Source organism: Solanum pennellii, chromosome 7 (assembly GCF_001406875.1).
Source record: "Solanum pennellii chromosome 7, SPENNV200".
Taxonomy (NCBI): Eukaryota; Viridiplantae; Streptophyta; class Magnoliopsida; order Solanales; family Solanaceae; genus Solanum; species Solanum pennellii.
The window spans coordinates 21209321-21232944 of record NC_028643.1 but is presented as its reverse complement, the minus strand read 5'-3'; the positions used below and the strand labels follow the sequence as shown (position 1 = coordinate 21232944).

The 23624-nt window shown below is 36.0% G+C and overlaps 1 pseudogene; it reads right to left on the bottom strand.

Annotated features, from left to right (window-relative positions):
- Positions 1 to 16469, bottom strand: part of LOC107024907 — a 30171-nt pseudogene extending 13702 nt beyond the window's left edge.
- Between the last annotated feature and the right edge of the window lie 7155 nt (positions 16470 to 23624).

The following is a 23624-nucleotide window of genomic DNA, read 5'->3' as shown; positions in this document are numbered from 1 at the left end:
AGTCTTGATGCCTTGAACTTCCGGCATGGACTAGCTTTTTAGTTATTTTTGTTCTTAGACATTCTTAGTTTAGTAATTTGAGATAGACGTTCTTGTGATGATGACTTCCAGATTTTGGGGAATTAATAGATGTTGATTTGTTTTATTTAATGAGTTTAAGTCTTCCGCATTATTTTCTGTTAATATATGTTAAAATGATAAGGGTTAGATTAGTTGGTTCGCTCACATAGGAGGGAAATTGTGGGTGCCAGTCGCGGCCCCGGTTTTGGGTCGTGACATGAGCCTTGATTAGTTATTGTTTCTTTCTTTAGATTTGGCCAAACTAGTTAAAAATATTCAATTGAGGATATGTAGAGTTGAAGGGTAGATGTATTTGACTTGATGTGTATAGGAATGATAGAAAAAAAACAATAAACCAATTAATTTGCTTATGGGAACATCCAAGCACAGATTTTTTAACAAGATTTTCATCTTCACAACATTCTTGAAACTTTTTCCACGTTGTCGGGAATTGTCTAATGTATCTCACTGCTTGCCTAACTCGTTCAATAGACACATTTATTTATTTTATGTCATCTTGAACAATAAGGTTTACAATACTAGTCATACACTTCATGTGAAGGTGACTACCACCCATAATGTCCCCACTTAGTCAATTGCTTAGACAACTCAGTAACTGTCACAATATTTGAGTCATCATTATCAACTCTAACCATCTAAATCTAATGTAATCCCAACTCGTGCAATCAGTACTTACCAAAAGACTTTGCTAAATTTTCACATCTGTGACTAGAAATTGGACAAAAGTTTATTATTCTTTTGAGCGAAGTCTATTTTTTATAGAGCTTAAATAACCATATCATTGAGTTTTAATGGAAGTCCAACTATCCATGGTTAAACACTTCTTTTGTTGTGTTTCCTTAAAAAAAGTTATCATTTATGTTTCTCTTCATAAAAAGATCAAAGCAATCACGAGTCACATTGGTGCGAGAAGGAATGTGGAAACAAGGTTGTGCTACTTTTATATATTGTTCTATGACTTTCTTTTTCAACAAATTTGAAAGAATGTTCATCAAGAATTACCATACGACTCAAAGTGTTCCTACACTTTTCTTGATCAAATTTCCACGGAACAACTACATCACCCTTGTTACCCCCTATAACTCGTTGAAATGCTATTTTCGCTTGTTTAATATCAATATTACAAGGCATCTTTTGGCATTTGGACAGATGAGTAAGTATCAATGTCGTCCCTTTGAGTCGGTACAATACTCTTTCTTACCATAGTTGCAAACACCCTTACTAACTCCATTAGAATCAATTTTACGAGTAAAATGGTCCCAATGAGGGGCCTAGTGGTTTGAGCTTGGGACTTCCATGGTGGAGGTCTCAAGTTCGAAACCCCTAGTCAGCGAAAACAAGGGATTTGCCTTCTAGGTCGAGCTTGCCGCACCAAGCTTGCCAAATGCGGGTTACCTCTCCTATGTGGTTTGCGAGTCATTGCATAGGAGCATGGGTTTTACCCTGTGCGCACCCAAAGGGTAGCAGCTGTAGGTTTTCCTTGTCAAAAAAATGGTCTTAAGCTTGAGACCTTTTTTTCCTTTCTTTCTTTACATTGGACTCAATAGTTTGAGTTTCATATATTACATTTGAATTTGAAGCTCCACTTTCACCACCAACCTTATCAATTAAGATATTTCAGGGCAAAATGGTCTGGTAGACCCTTGTACATGTATCATTTTGTATTGTGAACCCTTCTACTTACTCTTTTTGACATCTGAACGCTTAAACTTAATCAAAATGAAACTTTTAAATCCCTCCAACCATGTGTGTAGTCCACTCTCCCTTACATAGATGACATGTCATATATATTAATGCCAAGTAATAATTTTCTGTATAATTATTTTTTAATTATTAATAAAAATATTGAATGAAATAAAAAATCAATAAAGTTTTATTTTATCAAATATAAATAAAATTATGATTTCTCTCACCTTTCCACCACCTACCATAACCCACTACCATTGTCAAAACTCAACCATCTCCATATCCTCGTTTTTCTTCTTCATTTTTTTACAGGAAAACGAGGCATCACATTTATTCAAATGAAATTAAACAAAAATTTACAACTTTATGAAAATAGATTGGGAGCATTTTTAGGTTTTCTTATAAGAAAAAAGAAAAAAGAAAATGATGTCGCCAACGCGGGAGAAAGTCGTCGCCACCGTTGCTGGAGAAAGTTATCGCTGCCGCTGCCATTTTTTCTTTACTCCTCCAACCTCCACAAAAACAACCTTATTCACCGCAACACTAGATCTGGCCGAAAAAACTCTTCTCCGCCGCGCCACTCATCTCTCTCACGCACTGCCATTCAATGGTTTCGACGAGTGCTGGTCTCCGGTGAATCAGTTGCTGATCTGCGGCGAGCGCTCATCTCCATTGTTGGTGAATCGTGGAGAAGGAGAAAAGAATTTGCTCTGGCATGAAAATGGCAAAAAGGAATGGAAAGTGGGGAAGAAGAAATTAAAGGACTTATTAATTAATTGTTTTTTAATTTAAATATTCTTTTGACCTAAAAAAGATATTCACCTCGCCTTAAGGAGAGTGAAATCACACACTTTCACCAACTCAGTCATCTTAAAGACACATAAGCTTGGTCAATGGTCATAGGGATTTGTTAAATTGTGATTTAATGAGTTTAAGGGTCCAAATGACAAAGAGGTAAGTAGAAGGGTTTAAAATATAAACTGATACAAGTATAAGGGTTCATCAGACCATTTCGCCTATTTTCAGTCATGATACTTCACCAAAGACCTAAGACTGCGAAAAGATATAAATTAATCATCGATTGAACTGGTTCATATTAAAGGCGGATGAACTGTTGAATGTTGAAGGAACTAAAAAAAGCTTGAAGTTTGAACAATAACTAAAAATAAAGGCAAAACAAAAAATAAAGGCTAAACAAGAACTACAAATAGTCGGTTTTTCCTTTTACCAAACTGATCGCATTTCACTTTTACTAAACTAATTGACTCTACACCCTAAATGATTTGAGACACATTGTAGATTTCATTGTGAAAATGAAATGTGGATATCACACATAGGATCAAACTTTTTTTTGATGACAAGGGAAATCTTCAGCCGCAACCCTTTGGGTGCGACCCCACAACCTCAATCTAGGCAGCAAAGCAGCTATGATGATTCCTCCCATGTACAAAGCTAGTGACTTTCCCATGTATATGACAGTTCTTCAATTGTGTTTTTCATCACCATTTAAAAAGCTTAAATGCTTAACATTGACGAGGGATAAATGTAACAACTCAGTCCTTCATTTTAGGTTTTGCCACCCCACGTGATTTTTGGGACCTATGAGGCTTGGGGTGCCTCGGTGCATTTGGAACGTGTAATGATGCAGACTATTTGTTGGTGCAGCTGTCATACCTGATTGCGGTAACAGGATAGAAGCTGGTAATTAAGAAGGAGACCATCTGGGTTTCCTCATGATGGCTCCATCATAGATGAAGGGATCTCAACCATTATTTCACCTTGCTCTTCTCCTTAAGATTCATTGAAGCTTGAGTGTCACTTTTGACTTGATTTTCTTGTTTGACTATCTTTTTTTTCTATCTTTTTATCTGAGCTTTTTCATTCTTTGTTTCTTTTTGTTCATTCACACCTCTCTAAACATCTTCACTCATTTTTCTTTCTTTTCTCTACACACGACTCTTTTCCCACCCTTTCTTTCTTGTTTTCCTTCATAATAGCCACCCTCAACTTAGATGATTAGCATGAGTTGAGTTGCACAATGTCCTAGGAAGGACCAGAGCCAAAATCAAGGTACAACTTTGCGGTAGCCACCCTCAACTTAGGCTTTTAGCTTGAGTTTAGGTACACAATGTCCAAAGAGAAACCATGGCCAAAACAGTTTCAAAATATTTTTAAGAAAGGTGAGTTGGGTGTACTGGAAGAATGATATTCTTTAGGCTCAAACATTTGGATCTAAGGGAGCAATTTTTTCTTTTGGTTGGTTGTTTTTAGGCTTAAGTACCAATTTCTAGTTTAAATCATCTTAGCAAGATTAACGGGGAGGTTCCAGATTGGCACATACTATATGAATATACAGACAATCTCTCACACACACATGACACCTTGTTTCAACAATCGAATCATGTATATGGTTCGTGTTATAGCTTAAGTAATTTTTCCTAATCGATTCCTATCATGTCATACAAAGATCCTATAATTTCAAGTTATGAAGCATAGAGGTACAACACATAAAAAATTTGAGGGGTATCACTTGACATGCTCTTTTGCTATCCTGCTTTTATTGTAGTCTACTTCTACACTTAGACTATCCTAGACATGCTGGTTCAATAAAAATTAAACAATTTTGTGAGAAAACCTCAAGGAAGGATTATGAGTTGGGTTATTGAGACTTCACACTAACACTCACAATCCTTTCACCCTACTCCCACAACAAATATAGTGCAATGCCCCCAATGCACAAAACAAATAAAACATAGGATGAGAGTGAGACTAACCCGCTGGGTCAAGATGAGCGACACCCTCAACTATAACGGGGGGAATAACATTAGTAATGCCCCTCAAAGCTGATGCACCAGCAGCCAACTCCCTTTCTTTAAGTTGTCACATCTCCTCATGTAGTTATTGTCTCTTAATCGCCTTAAGTAATGTTGCTTCTCCTTCTTAGCTCTCAGCTCCTCCTCCGCATCCGTAGTACGATCTGAAGCCCGTGTGTGTTTTCCAGTCGCACGAGAAAGGTTAATGGTAGGCTCATCCTCACCAAGTAGTGCATTAAGCACCACATCTCCAGCATCTCCAGCGGTCAAAGCATAAATATTGGCCCAAAGATAGGCCAACTCCGCCTGGAACGCAACTAGATCCACAGTATGCCAGGTTGAGACCTTTCCAACATCCATAGCTCAAAAGTGTCATTCCTCTCGTGCACTGCTTGTATCTTAACCTCAACACCCTCCCGATCCGTGCCTCTGATTCCTCTGCAGACTTCCAAGAGAGTCACCATTTGAGTCTCTAATTTCTAGACTCTGGCTAGTGGCAGCATGATAAACCTATGGGAGTAGGAGCATGTGGTATGCTTGCAGCCAGGCCAAATAAAGTGGAAGGTGGAGCAATCACATCATGCTCCTCAGTAGGGAAAGGAATGGTGCCCTCATCTGTCTTGTCAGGAGCAAGTGTCTCGCCCATAGACTGTAAATCAAATGGGATACGCCTCTATGACTACAGGGGTTGCATCATCCCATATCAAAACAACATTGACTGTCTGGTGCCTCTATCAACCTATCACATCCCCAAACGGGACCGGTATCCTCTCCGCATAGGCGAAGATTAGACAAGGGCATGGTAAAACGGTTTTCTCCCGGAAAGCCCTCTCATGATTCTCGGCAATTAGAATTTGGGAGAATTATATCTCGTGCCCCACCATCATTGAAGCTAGCATCACAAGCTCGGTCCCAAGTCACTATATTATCAGCCAATGTGGGGGACAATCTGTCCCGAGTGATAGACCACAAGAATTTGGCTGCATAGTTGAGAGTAGCCTTTTTTATAGGTTGGGTCATGTCACGGATGTACTCAGCATTTACCCCCTCCTCAGCAATATGCCCAGTCATCCACGTAGCAAGGTCTCTCTGATTAGTATCTCGCATGGCAACTCTATTCTGCACCACCCATATTCGCAAGTCATACTCAGTTGTGTTAATCGGCTGAGCGTGTGAAGGGTCTTAAATAAATAGTGTATGGTGGCCTCGAATAGATCAACGGGGATGCCCCGCACCAAAGTAGTCAAAAGTGGGGGTTGGGCCAATGCCTTACCCATGGTTGTCAATCATTCTCTCTCATTGAGAACAATCGTGGGTGGACAATGAGGAGTAGAGTTCAGTTTAAGACAGTGATGTAGAGTTTTGAGAGTGGTGGATACACGGATATTGTTACAACCCTCAAAATTAATTAGGTTAAATTAGATCCTATCATGTGTTTTATGAGTTAATGAAGTGTTAAAAAGAATGAATATTTGCATTAGAAGTAAGTTTGAAGAGTTTATAACTCAAACGTCAAAGAACGACCAAGACGTTTAGAAGTTAGCCTTTGTGTGTACTAGTGTGCCTTGGCATGTTTTACGCGTTGTTTGGTGTCCAAATTGATAGGGGAGGGTTCTAACACCTAGATAAACATGTTTAGGGTTGAAACATCCGGGTACGACTCCCAAGGACCACGCTAATGGTCCTTGAGGAGGACCCAAACCTTGGCAAGAAAGCCGCCAAAACAGTTCAACCAACGACCCTAATCGATGCCCCATTGATCAAACAACACCCGTTGTTAGGGGGTGTGGCTCCACACTATGACCCAAACCACGAACTAGCAGGACGGTCCGTTGGTTGGTCGACGCTCCGTCGTTTGAGTCGTTGTTTGACACCTGCAACTTTTGTAGGTGTCTCGGCCAAGGTAAAGGAAAGTTTGGAAATTCACCCTATGTCCTAATTAAGTCCTAGTTGATTATTAGGGGTTATTTATGGTACTTTACGTTAGTTAAGACTCGAAAACCTAGACTTAGAATTCATTATTCAAATATCAAATCCCAAGATCAAAAGAAGTTCCTCCAAAACCTCCATGGAAGCTTAAAGTCAAGTTGAAGCTAGGATTGAAGTTCTTCATTGATTCTTCTTCAATTAAGGTATGGTGATTTCATCCTTGATTCTTATCTCATTCAAGGAGCCAATTCCAAAGTTTTTTCAAAGATGTTCAAAAACCTTGAAATCCTATTTTAAATTCTAAGCATGGGTTCTTGCATGAAAAGGTTTAAATCAATCTTTTATGAAGTAATTGATGTTAATTGGTGGTTTTAAGATCAAAACTTTCATGAAATTATTCCTTGAAATCCTAATTTTGGCTCTAAAGAGGGTGAATTGATCATGGTTTGATCTTGTTGAATTCATGTGTAGATTGTATTGGGCTATTGAAATATGTATAGATCATGATAGAATTGTTCATAACTTGCTTTATATTGTTGTTGTCTATATTGAATGTTGTTGGATCATTGATATGGATTGATTGTTGGCTTAGTATTGTATATATTGATATTGGTAAGAGCTTTTGTAATGCGAATTGGTTGAAAAGGCTAAAGGATGATGATGATGGTGATTGGAAGGTGGTGAGTTGACCTAATTCATTTATTTTGTATACAATTGATGTTGAATTGTATTGATTGGTATGGTCCACTTATGGTGGCGGTATTTGAATGTTATATACATAATGAACAGGGCCTTGTCGGCATTATTGTGTGAAATATGGTATGATCATGATATGGTATATGTGAAGGTATAAAGTAAAGATGCTCATGTATTGTCTATATGATTCTATATGGGTGCTATATTGGTATGATTGAATGTATTTCCTCCCAAGATGTTGATATATGATGATGAAGGACTAGGGAGAGCATCAATAGAATGATGTTGTGTCTTACTTCTTTGATACATGAAAGTTATGTGAATGTGATCTCTTGACTTGGTAGACTTAGGCACCCTTGTCATGTACGTGTATGAATGAATCAAAGTCTAGGATCGGTAGACCTAAGATGGTTCCCTTCTAAGAATGACTAATATGGGACCTTGAATAAGAAAAGAAGGTCAAGTATGTGAAACCTTGAATCTGAAAAGAAGGTTAAAGAATGAGTTACCCTTGGGAAAAGTATTATGAGTTGGTCGGATTTAGTAATGGTACCTTCTCTAATACATCTAGGACTCATCCCATATTGGCACATGGTTTTGAGATATCAAGGGCTTTCTCGTAATCTAGTCTCATAGTCAAATAGAGCTACTACCACAAGCATATTCCATACCTAGCTAGTATGGTCTAATGTATGTTATATGGGATGTACACTCTAGCTAGTGGATGGGTTCTACAACGTGTGGGTAGTGGAATGGGACACTATCTACACATGGCACGAGTAGACCTTGAATGTGCTAGGATGAGTTCCCTAGGTCTTCCAAGACAATTATGCGAAATCCTTTATGTGATTACTTATCTCTTTTATGGCCTTAAATGAATATTGTTCACTTATTGAAGTATGTTGTATAGAAAGGCCCATGTCTCACTTAGGTGTCACGACCCAAAACGAGCCGCGAGTGGCACCCACACTTATCCTCCTATGTGAGCGAACCAACAAATCTAAACCCCAACGTTTACCAGTATATAAATTTTGAATAACAAAATATAATGCGGAAGACCAAAACTCATTAATATAACCAAATAAATAAACTTCTAAAGTATATTACTTATCATCCCCAAAGTCTGGAAGTCATCACATCAAGAACATCTATCCTCGAATTACTAAGTCTAAGAGTATTTAAGAAACTAAAATAAGTAAACAGGTGGTCCATGTCCGAACTTCAAGGACATCAAGACGTAAATGAGAGAATCCAGTCCGAGCTAGGATAAATAGCTCACCCTGAAGTCTGACGTGCTGACGACTGGCTAGAGTTGCGGACGAGTCGAAGTCACTGGTGCACTTGCTGCACTCCACAAAACTAAAAGAAGAACATAAAAGTAGGGGTCAGTACTAGTACTGGTAGGTATCATCGGCCAACTCAAAATAGAAAGCAATATATATGGAATAATAATGCAAAACCGACAAACAATACTCAACAGGTGACAATCAACAAGTACAAAAACCATTGACAACAACCTCAAGCACATCTATGAGGACTCAAGCCTCCACACCATACTCAATCCGTGAACTAGATCCTTGAGTTCGAGTATATTAAGTTAATTCAAGATTTCTTCTCTTTATTATTATCGTGTTGGAACGTGACACTTCGATCCCCTAATGCTACGTGTCGAAACGTGACACTCCGATCCACTAATCCTGTGTGTCGGAACGTGACACTCCGATCCATCTATCTCATTATTTCAGTTCATCAAGCTTTCTTTATGTCAAGCATCATCTTAATAGAGAGGATTTAAGATTAAATATTCAACAATCTCATCATTCTAAACACCACAGTTATACGATCACAACATACAAACACACAATCAAGTATATTGAAGACTTTACAATACCACCCAATGCATATCAATCGCTATTAAGAGTTTACTATCACATAGCATAAACCATAACCTACCTCCACCGAAGAATCGTGATCAAGCAAGCTATCTCCCCAATGCCTTTTGCTTTTCTCTGCGTTCTTCCTCTCTCTCGCTCATTCTCCCTCTCTGTCTTTTTCTTTTTTCTTCCCTAGATTCTTTTCTTTTACCCTAATTATCATATAATTCATTATGATAAAAGTAACCCATTACTTATTCCAAGGTTATCTCCTTTAACCCTCCAAGTAAATAAATTATTAAACTTACCCCACTAATTGCATAAAGTTTGTCATGAATAGTCCAAAACACCCCTTTAAAACTTTTAACAGAAATCCGACCCAGTTAGGTTACGCAACCTGTGACGGTCTGTCGTCTCTATGACGGTCCGTCCTGCAGGTCCGTCACAAAGTTCAGAGAGTCAAATTCTGTAAAGGGTTTGTGACGGTCCGTCGTACCTACGACGGTCCGTCCTGCAGTTCCGTCGCGAAGTTCAGAGAGTCGATCTTAGTACCCAGATTTTCAGAGTTTAAGTGTTTTGGAACGAAGCCCCTCGACGGTCCATCGGGCCTATGACGGTTCGTCCTACTTGTCGTCGAGGGTAATGAGGAAAGTAGCAGAAGAAAATTTACAAGTATGGGACGATGGAATCCATCACGGGCCGTCGTGACCATGACGGTCCGTCGCGTGGTCCGTCGACCCCGTCAGTTTTTATCAAAATAATCTTACTGCTCGAATCGACTAAACAGGTCGTTACATTAGGTTGAGAGTCTAAATGATAGAAAGGGTTACATGGATATAGAACTTTGTATTAGGTGATGTAAAGAATATTCTTACTTTGGGTAGTCTTAAGGATTACATAAGTGTGCTTGAAGAGGGTGCATGAGCGGTCTCTTCATGTCTTACTCAAGTGAGTCTTAGGATAACCTTTTGTAGGGGGTCTAAATGCTTATATGTGTTCTAAATGATTATGGTCATATATTGTGGATTACTTGAGTATGTCTTATATGTGAATATTGACTTGAAGATGTTTCTTATACTTGTATTATATGAGGTTTATATCAAAAGAGCATGAAAAGCATATCTTAAAGTAAATGTCCATTTTAGCATGGTTTTCATGCATGTTCACCATACTTAGTGCATTCAATGTGTTAATTCCATATGTTGTTCTATTTCCACAAGTGTAGCTGGCAAGTGCGGATTCTTTTATAAGTAAAGCTTGGGAATAGCATTCTTTTAAAAGTAGTGCCGGAGTTATTATATTGTCTAGAGTATAATTCTAGCTGCTTTCTTGTTTTATTGCGCATGCTCATAGTAAAACGGTTGTTTTTGTTCAACGCTTGTGTATTCAGTACTCTTTTAGGGGCAATCAATGATACTTACTGAGTACTTCCCGTACTCACCCCTTTCTTTTCCCGCACACAGTGCAGATTTGAATCCTTGTACCAATGATCCCCCAGCGTGATTCTTGTGGTGAGTTATCAGATAGTTCATGTTAGCTTAGGGTTTCATTTTGTTTAATCCACTTCCGTACATATTTTTTACTTATTTCAGACAATGTCATTATTTTTACTCTTAGATGTTTCTGGGACATGTTTGGATTGCTTTCGCATTGTTTATATCCTTCAAACTTAGATATTATATGATTTCATGATTTGGAATATGTCTCTAATCATTGGGAATATGTTCAGTTAATTACCGAATCGTTGGTTTGCCTAACTTAGGAGTGTTGGATGCCAACACAACTAGGTGTGGATCTTGGCCGTGACAACAAAGATGTATGGCTGCATTAGATTGATTTCTTTTGAAGTTGGGAAGTTAAAAACGAAAAATGAACTTCTTTCTAAAAATATAACTTATTATCAGAAGAAAGAATAGAAGTTTTCCATTTCATACAAAACCCATAAGACAGCAAAAGATGGTTATCAGTTATCACTATAGCCGGTTTAGCTGCATGGAGCATTAATAAGCGATAACTACTCCAAGTTTAGACTAGTTTTTAAATTACAAATGCATGAGCCCAGCGCTTAGCAAGGCATTAATGTATAAATATTACTCAAACACACACATCATTTTGTAAAAGCCTTTTGCATTATGCATAAACATATCACTAGAATTTGTAAGGATGAAGATACACATGTTAATAGCCTTCTGATAATTTATGAAAACCTGAAAAACCTCTAACCTTTCTTTCTCTTCGACGCTGCAATTTACTGATACCCCAAGCCATGATGAAGCAATGTAAAAGAAAACCAGCAGGACGGAGCAAAAGAAGCTGTGTCAAGGATCAACAAGATCATTAGTGTCACACACTATTTAAATCTATGGATGTGTCATATAGTCACCACAGAGAAAGAGAGTTTCATTTTATCATCCACTTACAAAGAAAAAAGTGGAAACATCCTCGTCATCACCTTCGCCAGTTTCGAAAGCATGCCTCAGTAAAAGGAGGGCCATTAACTGCAGGATAAAGCACATCATTCAATAAGGTTACCAAGATCATGACAAGGATAAAAGTGGCTTTAAAACGAAAGAGACTTATTAAGAATGTTTTATTGCCCCATCCACAATTTTCTGACACATTAAAAGATACTTACCTAGTTCTCCTAATATTCACATCCCTAAATGAGCAGGACTGTTCCCTATACACACTGAAGACCTTTGAACACATTTAGGCAGAAAGTGAATGTGATATCTGAATATTTTTAAACCAGAGCAAAAAAGGGTATTAAGTAGGGAAAAAGATGGAGCACAGAAGGAGAAAAGAGAAAAAAACATGAATTACAGCACAGGATCTTCACCCTCTACCTTCCTACTGCACATTTCCACTTTAAAGAAAATGAACATGAATATACACACAGCCACTGGTGGACACATTTTCTGATCTTCTTTATTAGTTAAGGGTGAATGAGTGAGATTAGGTTTCTTCATTTTTTTTTAATTTTTATTTTTGGATACTCCAGTAAAGAAAATCTTCCTCGTCTTCTTCTCTAAATCCAGGGGGAAAAAATACAAGAACACCATTTCCATGAAATCTGATCACCGCATACCTCCAACTACACTCAGATCTCATCTTACATACCATTATGTCACTTCCTAGCAGGAAATTTCAAATTTTCAAAAAATTAAGAAGGTATTCTCCTCCCGAAGGACAAATTCGTAACCTTCTTGATATCAGCCATATGAATGGTTTCTAATGCATCCCACATTCCCACAACTCTATATTAGCAAGTAACCCAAGTTGCACGGACGCTTCACTTTCGATGCCACACCCGTAAATACACTACTTTTGGCCAATCCGACATGCACCTCTTGACATCTTTGAAGAGTCCGAGCAACATAGCAAGTAACAATACAACAAGTTCAAATTACACCAGATAGTTACAGTAGCTCACAAACAAAGAAACGAAACGACCAAATGCAGCTCCACTAGCACTTGAATCAACATATTCGTCATGGTTAGCCTCTTGAAGATAGCGTTCTGTGACAGCCATCGAAAGAAGTCCAGGGTCATTTAAATCGAGCTGAGTATCAGCCAGTGTCCAGCCACCACTGAAAGAAAAATTCACATGGATGAAACCATTAGTGACATAGAACACAAGATTTTCAGCTAATCGGATCAAAAGGGTATGCTAACATGTTTGGAATGCTCTAGGTCTAGGATCACAAGAGTACTGCAAGGCTGCAAGTGGAGAAGCATCAATAACCAATAACACCATAGAAGAAAGAAGGAAAAATATACCCACTATGGTCTACTAAATAAGTAGAAGAAGCAAAGGCATCAAGGTAGTGTAACAACAAAAACTGGTTATAAAAAAAGGTTACTCCAGATTAACCAAACTACGCACTAATACTGTATTTTGAAGAAAAGTGAAAGATAAAAAAGCTCAACATGTCATAAAACCCTTACAACAACAACATACCCAATACCTGGTGAAATCCCACAATTGAGGTCTGGGGAGGGTAGAATGTACACAAACCTTACCACTACTTAATGGAGGAGAGAGGTTGTATCCAAATATCCTCGGCTCAAGAGAAACATATTCAGGTGCAGATACGGATGCAGTGAATAGAATAGGGCGAGTAACAAGGTAACAGTGCAAAGCCTACCAGAAAGGAGCGGAAAACAACAATAAAACAATGTGATAATCAAAACACGATAAATAATACACTAGAATAGATTATTGAAAACGATAATAAACTTCTTAAAAAGCTGCTCTCCTTGGTTAACAAAAATAAAACTAGTTCATGTTAGTGAAGATCTTTCTTTCCCTATAAAAAGGTCAGAATATGACTGAGTGCCAATTTCATTTTCAATACAATGAAAAGTTAATGCAATAATAAAAATGAAGGGAAATTCGTTTACATATTAAATATTGCCGATCAGCTTCATAAGCCGATGGAAATTTAAAAATGAATAACATGGATCAATTTAGTTAGTGAAGAGTTTCTGTTCACCACTGTAATATGATAACAAATGTAATACAATCAATAGGAAGTTAAGAATACCATATTTCGAATAAAGGGAAAGGTCTAAATACAAAAATCTGAAAGCTTATATTCCCAAGGATTGATACAGACCTACATCTGTACCTGAGAGTACAACAACTACTACGCCTTATTCCCAGACAAAATTTGGGTAGGCTATATGAATCCTCACTACCCTGTTTATCAATTTAAACTCATCTCAGGCCAATATTATACAAAATAAAATAAAAAAAGGTACTAGAAGTTCTCTGTATTTTCTAGTGGCATGTACGCCTCTGTAAAGTTAGTAAATACCTATATTGAAATGTAAATACCAAAAATCTCACACACAGAAACACTCTTTTAAGGATTTAAAAGGAACCACGTTCTCTGTATTTACTAGTCATTTACATCTATAATAGAGCTTAAAAGACTCCTAAATGCCTGTATTGAAATGTAAATACCAAAAATATCACACAGGAACACTGTATAAGGATTAAAAAGGAACGATTGGAACAAATGATTCAAAATTTCGACATACCAAGTCAGGAAATAACTATGACCTGATAGTACCTGATATCAATGACAGTTTCTTCAGAGGGAGGAAGCGGCGGTGGAGCAGTATATCCAGGTTGGTAGGGCTGCAGGTTAGAGAGAATTATCTAAGTGAACATGTCACTTGGCACAAATTACATAAGTGTGACAGTACAAGAAACTCTTTTAGGGAGTGGCCCCTGACATCCATATTTGTAATTGAAGGTGGTTAAAAAATGGAAAAGCAAGGCCAATTCATGTGCTGCATAGGCTGGGAAACCTCCCAACCCAGTGACGAAAGTGTGTTGGGTAAGGGATACACAGGCACATATCAAATAATTTTGAAGCCTATGATTCTCTATCTAACAATCCTTCAACTCACTCACTCACCCTATGTCCAAAATTCTTTTGGGATGGAAGAAATCCTCTTACTAGAAATTCAAAATGCCATCAGGTGATGAAAAAGATACAACAGATTACCTGATGACAGATCTCACAAATTATATCTCCCTTCTCATTGCACCATCTCTGACCACATTTCCTATGAGCATACTGGACATGCGGAAAATTGCAGACGGTAGACAAGAGAAAGAAAAGAAACAGTCAGCCATTATGTGAAAGCCCATAACAAATGGCAGATAAAACATGTTCATCTATAATTCTTAGAACTTTGAAATTTAAGGCTAATTCAAGGGAAGTAAAATCCATTATCAATGAATACACCTAAACCCCACATTGTACGAGGTCAACTATGTGAGAATCCTCCATATTATTAATTATAAATTAATGAATTAGTATACAAAATCATTTTGCAACTGACAAGCAAAGCATTTTCAAGCTTTAGTAGGTCATTTGAGTAAATAAGCCTTCTCTTATGCTTAGAACACAAACACCCAACTATATCTAAACAGGATTGTTCATCTCCGGTGGGACTTCAAAGCAGTTGACAAAGGAACATGAACATGGCAACCTGCACAAAAGCAATGGCGCTTAATGTGTTTTGGTGTAGAAATGTTAGTAAGAGGGTGTTTGGATTTGACCTATTTAGGTGGATTTTGACTTTTCAGTTCTTTTTTATTTTTGGAGGTGTTTGGGAAAACAAAAGAAGACTTAAGCAATTTTTTTTATGCTAAGAAAGTACAAAAGAAGCTAAAACCCAAAGTTTGGTACAACCAACTTATCGCTTTCAGCTTATAAGATACTTTAAGAATGCCAATCTAAACACCCCTGAATATGTTCTTCGCATTGTGAGACCTATACAGAAGCCACTTGCTAACTCCTAAACAAGTGGTCACTTTATTTCAGAATAACTAGAAGGTCCCAGAGTGAGGTAACACTGTATCAATTGCAACAATTACCAAACCTAACAAATATTTGTTTGATGTTATTGAATCAAACCAAAGAACAAGAATGACAACAAACAAAAGAATTTAAAAAGAAAAAGAAAAGCAACTAGCTCAAGGATAACAATGTTCTTCAATAACCAAGTAAAAAAACCTAGGTGGACAACAATAAAAGGAACTTAGTGTCCATAAATACAAAAGGTGTGGATATTTATGCCTATTACCAAAAGGGTGCAACATAAAGTGGTCGAGGAAGTATATACTATAATATTGTGCTTAAAGTATAATTGGAAGGAGTGGAACAAACTGTCGCTTCGGGGGTACAAAATATGTAAGCAGATTACCCTTAACAACAAACAAATACAACTAGAGATACTGATGAAAAACAAGGGACCTACTTCCCATACTAGGGGTTAGCAGGTAAGAAAGAGAAGACTTAGCTGGGTGCAGAGCACATATTATAAGCTTCTGTTAATGTCACTACCTGACAATGTCAAGTTCTTTAAGAAAATATTATTGAGATACTAGACAAAAGTAGGATCAACATGATTGACATTTACATGCACAAGCACCACTGATATCAATATTCAGTGGTTAATTCAACAAGAGCAAAAAGTAGTCAACTTTACAATGATACCTTCAATCTACCACTACAAGTTCAAGGAATCTCCAATTTTTTTGTGCTGTCTTCTTCCTGGCGAATTCGGCATTCCACAGTTTGAACTAGTGGCTCTTCTTCAAATCCAGCTAATGGTTCTTCTTCTTCCTCATCAGGGATTGACGGAACAACTCTATGAGAGTAAAAACTTCCCACTGAGGATCCTTCATTCTCAGCATATAGAACCGAGTGTCCTCCCATTAGAAGTTCACTTATGTATCCTAAAATCACCAAAAACCATCTCACACATATAGAATGAAAAACGTCAAATTCAAGGCTAGTTATAAACTTTATACATGTGTATTTGAGTCAATGTTAACAACAGAACGTTTTGTACCATCAATCTCCATAGTCCGATGAAACAGAAGAAATAATTCACAAATCCCAATAAATTGTTCAGCCAAAAGATAATCATGAACAAAGTGCGAAAACAAAAAATGATTTGGAGCGATAAGGTACCTGAATATGGTGTAGTTAATAGAATTTGCTATGTTCCACAGACAAGATTAAAGAGAAGTTGTAACAACTACTTTGCCTTTAACAAAAAGGGCAATTAAAAAAAAGTATATAAACTGGATTACGAAAAATTATTATGAACAAGATTTCGTTGATTGAGTTCTACACATAAATAAATAAATATAAATAATTCCCACCAATTCACCGACCCCTCAAATTCTTCTTTTGGGAAGTGTATATATTATTTTCTCTATCTGTGCTTTTTCTAAGGAAGAATAGTTTGGTGGATTCATGTACTTGTGTTATGGATATTTATACTTAACTTTTTGTAATCTGGACCCCTGAACTTATTCAAAATCAACATTTTAAACACTTTTTTTATGTGGCATCCTATGTGGAATTAACCCACATGGAGCGTGTGATTCAGTCGAAGAAAGAGCGTGAGACGCCTTAAAAAGGCACTAACGATCATATTTTGATTTTTAAAGGCTATTTCTTCTTCTTTAATTCACTCAACATCATTGTTAATGCCTTTTTGAGCTTTTCTCTTTCTTTTTTACTCAATCTTGCTCTGTAAAAAATTCTTTTGCGTCTTTTATTTTTTCCTTCAATCTACTCGTCTTTTTTTTTGTTTGATTCTATTGTATTTTTGTTGGTTTTCACGATGACAGTTCGATGTTGCTACTGTGGAATATATGTTGAACTAAAAACATCAAGAACACCAACTAATCCTGGAAGAATGTTTTGGGGCTGCCAAAAATATTCATCCGGTAATGGGTATGGATTCTTCCGATGGGCTGATGCAAGTGAACAATATAACATCAACAATTCATTAACGAGTTCAGGGCAAGGAAGACAAGGACACATAGAAGACAACGAAGGCAAGTAAGACAAGGATCAAACACTAGTATTGATATCACTATTATTGTGATTGTTGTTATTTGGTTTGTAGATGTTATATTTAAGATATATTGATTTGTACTATGTGTTATTTGATAATGAAATTGATTGCATTTACGTCAGAATTCTGAATAACTTCATTCAAGCACAAATTCGTACAAGAAAAAGAAAGGCTTCCCAATAGCAACTTAACACAAATTTATATACAAAACAGTTGGGATAAAGTGATTAATAAAAATAAAGTTAGTTGGGATCATGTCATTAAGCTAAATAAAGTGAAATCTAATGTGTGCCTTGAGTGCCTTGAGTGCTTGGTGTGCCTTGAGTGCCTTGAGAGCTTGGTGTGCCATGAGTGCTTGGTGTGACTTGAGTACTTTTGTAACTTTCCTCTCGTATCTCCTTTGAGTAATTGCAGTTCTTCCCTTCCACCTTATCCCTTTTGGTTTGTAACCAAGATCAATATTGGTAGGAGTTGAACTTGTCAATGTAGCACTATGTAATATCCTATCAGTATTTTCAGACTGAGAGAATAACAAAAGTCTTAACCCAGAGTTGAACTAATATCAATTAAAGCAATTTAATGTGTTTAAATCATAAAATGCATATCCTCTCAGTTACACTGCCACTTGATCCAAATAAGAGATCATAACCAGCTGTCTTTGCTAGTTTTGATCTTGGTTTCTTATAGGCAAGAGATGCAGCACCTCCTCTCAAAGTTGTGCTAGTTTTTTTTTTGGCCAGTTGCACTAGAAGTTGATAGTTGAGTGGAACTTGGAACTGCCCTTGGACCTGCACATGGAACTTCCCTTGGACCTTCACTTAGAACTACCCTAGGACCTGCACTTGGAACTGCACATGAAACTTCCCTTGGACTTGCACTTGGACCTGCCCTTGGAACTTCCCTTGGACCTTCACTTGGACCTGCACATGGAGTTCTAGTAGCAACATTTGAAGCTCCAGCACTTGCATCACTTGTTCAAGCAGCAACATTTTTCTACAAGCATAGAGGCATTAAATCACAACTTACCAAAGTATAACAAGAGTAAAATTCAATAACAAAGAGACATGAAAACATAACTTATCAGAGTTGGATATCCTTTCTGGTTATGTCCAAATGTCTTACACATAGAACATTTCTTTTTTCTTCCCTTCCTTGTAGCCTTTTCAAACTTCTTCTAAACTAGCTCATCACTATCTTTTCTCTTATTTTTTCTTGGTCTTTCTGGCATGGATGTTATTTCAGGTGGTTCAATGGCTGGTCTATCACTTTTTGGCCACATCTTCATGTTTGTCATAGGTTGAATAAATATTTTATATGCTTTCAGGTATGCTTCCTTCTTATACCAGTGGTCAACAAATGACTGAACAACCCAATCCTTAAAATGAATTACTGTAAGTGCATGACCACAAGGAATTCTCTTTAATTGCCATGACCTACAACTACACACCTTCTTCTTTAGGTCAACAACATGTTTATATGGTTGATCATGAATCTCAAAGACAAGATCACCATTAAACCTTAGCTCAGAATTATCTGCAATTTCAGTATTTTTTCTAAGAATATCCATAGCCATAGGTGATACATCAGTAATCCACTTTTCTGAAAGTTCTCTCATTTGATTCATTCTTTCCATAACTTTGGCTCTTATTTCCTCTAGCATAGTGATTATTCATTTGAACCTACAACCTACAATCCAACTGTTGAAAGTCTCACACATGTTGTTCTCAACCACATCACACTTGCTATGTTCTTTAAAATATGCCTTACATAATGCTTCCTTGTTATACTTTAACAGTGCTTCTATAATGCCTTATCCTAACTCACTTAAATCATCATGTTTGGACCGTAAAAGTACCTCAAATGGTGCCCTAGAAACCTGCCATAATTTTCTTCTCCTTTCTTCACCCCTCCAGTTTTTCTTCCAGTTTGCCCATGTATGCCTAGCACACCATCTGATTTCAGCATTTGGCAATACATCAATAAGTACAAGATGAAGACCCTGTCAAAAAAGAACATTTGAAATACAACAATGTAAATATCAAATACTCCAAAAATTAAAGAATAAATTTATCAAATAATATAGTAATACTTTATGCATATCAGACATCACTGTTAGTCCTTCACCTTCTGTAAGCTCCAAATCATGTCTGATGCACTTGAGAAACCAAGACCATGTATCTTTGGTTTCTTTATTAACTACTGCCCATGCTATAGTGTACATCTGATTATTTCCATCTTTGGAAATGCAAGTTAACAGTTCACCTTTACATACACCTTTAAGAAATGCACCATCTAAACAAATATTCCTCTACACCCTTCTTTCCATCCACTTTTTAAGGAACCAAGACAAATATAAATGCTTATAAACACCTCTTTTCCTGGAATTGTGTTCTTGGATGTCCTAATTGATACAGTAGTTCCAGGTATTGTGGTCTTTAATTGCTCAGCATAATCATACAACCTAGAAAACTCCTCTTTGAAATCTCCCATATGTTCATTCATAACTCTCAATTTTGCCTTTCTACAACTTGTTTTGCTAACATACAAACCATACTCCTTTTGTATCAAAGATTGAATCTGATGTAGTTTGATGGTAGGCTCACTCATATTCCTCTCTTTGTAATATTTACTAATCCAAATGGGGTTACACAGTTTGTTTCTTGTTCTTTTAAAACACTTGTGAACTGGAAAATATGTTTTAACACTGAAGTTTCCAGTGTTACCATCAATACTTCCAAGAATATGACAAGGACAACCTTTTTTCTTACAATGTGCCCTTACCCTTTCCTTCTCATTAGGTTTCAACTTAATATTAACACCTTCCTGAATAGAGTAAGTTTGCAGTGGCTCCCTGAACTCAATGTTATTCAAAAATACCATATACAGTTGAAAACAAACCTTTTTAGCAGTTGGATCAAAGTAGACCTTTTTACTTTCCTTCCTAGGTGCTGGATCTACCACTTCATCATCCCCAACAGGTTCCCCTTCATCTTCATTAATGTCAGTACCAAGATCCGAGCTATCAAAATAAAGGTCATCACCACCCAAATTTCCTTCAAATCTACCCCTTCTCTCCTTATAAATGTCTTCAAAACCAACATCTATACCTACAGGACCAGATGGTATCTCATCAAGATTTACTCTATCAGCCTTCTCTTTAACTTGTTCTTGAATGTAAGACTGCCTAGCTTTAAAAAACTCCTCATCAAAATCACTCAAATCATCAATATTTTCATCAACATCATAGAGTGAATCAGAATCAGAATGTTCTTCAACTCGAGGAGCAGGATCTTGTTCTTCAACTAAAAGGAGCTGCTCTTCAATTAAAGACAACTGATTTTTGTTTAAATCCCTATTTTCTTTTTCAGCAAATGGTTGAGATGAAGATACATCAGTCCTATCTATTTGTGGGAGGATGAAAAATCAGCCCTATTTTTATGTGGGGAGAAGGACACATCAACACTATCTTTTTGTGGAGATGAGGACACATCAGCATTAGTGCTAGACAATTCAAGTATCTCCTCAACAACTAAAGGTATACTATGGGATGTACAACATATACATCAACAAAATCAGCAGCCTTCAAACCATTAAGAAATTTTAGAACATTATGATCAATATTTAACATGTAATTAATACCCTTCTTGTTGACTCCACATCCAAATGTCTCAACATTTTCAACACTCAATTCCAATGCTATTTTATGAAACAACATAATATGCAACTCATCTACATCTATATTATTCTTTTCAACTCTACAAAACAGCCCCTATAATGAACTTGAAGTGTCACTATAGTTAAAGTCATATCTTCGGATGCCTGTAAAGTCAAATGAAAAATAACTACAGTTAAAATTTAAAGGCATAAAATTACCAGGACAAAAACAACTACTTTTAAAGGAAATAATAAGAATAGGCTTAACATGAAAAACAACTATAGTTAAAGGGGTAAACTTACCACGACTGTAACACAAAAGCCCTAAATTTCTTAAGAAAATACTAGTAATAGTTAGACGGTAAAGCCATTAACTTACCATAACTGTAATTGTTGTTACAATGGACCACTAACACTATCAATACACAAGACAATTGACCAAAAATAGAATATTAACTTTAGTCTAAATTGAGATTTTATGGAAAAACCCTAGAATCTACTCGAATTCACGAAACATGTCATTGAAGTCAGTCGAAGTCTTTAATCAACTAAGAAAGTGTATAGCAATAACATTACACCCAAACCAAAGTAAAATCCCCAAAAAATTTAAGAAAATCGAATGACAATTGATCCTCTAATCAAATAGATACGCACAAGAAAGTGAAAAAAATTGAAAAATAAACAAGTGCAAGAACTTACAACGATAGTTGGAGTGGAACTGAGCTTCAACTGAGAAAATCTATGGAAAATCACAAACGATTCTTAGTGGAGAAATCGTAGAGAGGAGAAGAGAGAAGAGGAGAAGTCGCAAAAGTTTTCGAAATTTCGCTGAGGTTCGGACTATTCTTAGTTGGCTGATTTACCACGTGAATTTCATATGTGGATTATTATTTTTTATTTTTGGCCAACATGTACATGGTTTGTGCAACACGCGCGATGGCACATCAAAAAAAGTGTTTAAAATGTTGGTTTTGGATAGGTTCAGGGGTCCAGATGACAAAAGGCTAAATGTGAGTATCCATAATACAATCTGATACAAGTACGAGGGTCCACCAGACTATTCTACCTTTTTCTAATTATCTCTTCATTTTACAAAATCAACAAAGGATAAAACAAAATTTATCTAATATATTATCTATTAATTATTTTGAAAAATATAGAACTTTTAAAAAATGTCAAATTCATTCACTTAATAACTAATAGGGGTAAAACGGTAAATTAATTATATAAATTAATATTTTCTTAATATGTGTGTCAATTTAAAAGTGGACAATTAATTAAAGACAGAGCAAGTAGATAATTGAAGGCTCATTCACGGGCCAAGACAGATGGAGTAGATAATTGAAGGCTTGTTCACGGACCAATATAACTAATTATTTTTTTCATTTTCAATTTCTTCATTTTCAATTTAGGGAAAAGGGTCTAAATATATCTCTCAACTTTGTCATTTGGAGACAATATATCCCTCGTTATGAAAGTGATTCATATATATCCTTACAGATATACAAACGGCTCACATGTATCCCTACTATTGCAAAATAAGCTCACATATACCCTTCATTTAACGGGAGTAAAAAAATAGTTTAAAATTTATATATTTAACCTTTAGTTTTCTTTATAATCATTTAGGAGTATATATGATCCTTCTAGCAAAGTTCAAGATATTTTTAATTTTTTTTTCATGCATAAATTATTTTGTAGACTTCTTTGATTATCATTATTTGAGTTTCTTGTTCTTAATTTTTTTTTCTTTTATTCCTTAATGTAAGAAAAAAATCTAAAACAAATTTTGTTTGTTGTATTATAATTTAAAATTAATTTTCAGCTATATTGTAATTCAGTAAATAAGGTCATCTATAATAAGTTTTACAAAAATATTAGTGAAACATGAATAAATTTGACTATCAAAATAATAAATTTAAATTAGTCATTGAAACAAAAAAAATCAACAAATATGTTTGAGGAGGATTAATTATATCCATATGGGATTATATTTTGTTTTAAAATATTATAAAAAAATTAAACCAATATAAATTTTTTTCACGTCTGTTAGAGAAAAAAAAGGATACATGTGAGTTATTTCTATACTAGTAGGGGTATATATGAGTCACCTTCATAACGAAGGGTATATCAGCTCTAAATAACAAAGTTGAATGGTATATTAGGCCCTTTTCCCTTCAATTTATTTGACACTTTTTTCCTGTCAATTCCAAAAAAAATGACGCATTACTATATTTAGTATCAATTTCACTTTAAAAAATTCACTGTTGTTAACACTTAAAGCTGGTAATCTTCTGCATTTAATGCAAATATATCATCTTATTTATTTTGTTTGTAAATTGCTTTTTAGAATCTTTTAAAATATATACTTTTAAAAATATTCAAATTACTTTTAGTTTTTCTTTAATTTCAAATTAATATATATTTGTTATAAATCCATTGTATTGTGTGGATTATTCATTAGATTTATCTAATAATCAATCGGATTTATGTC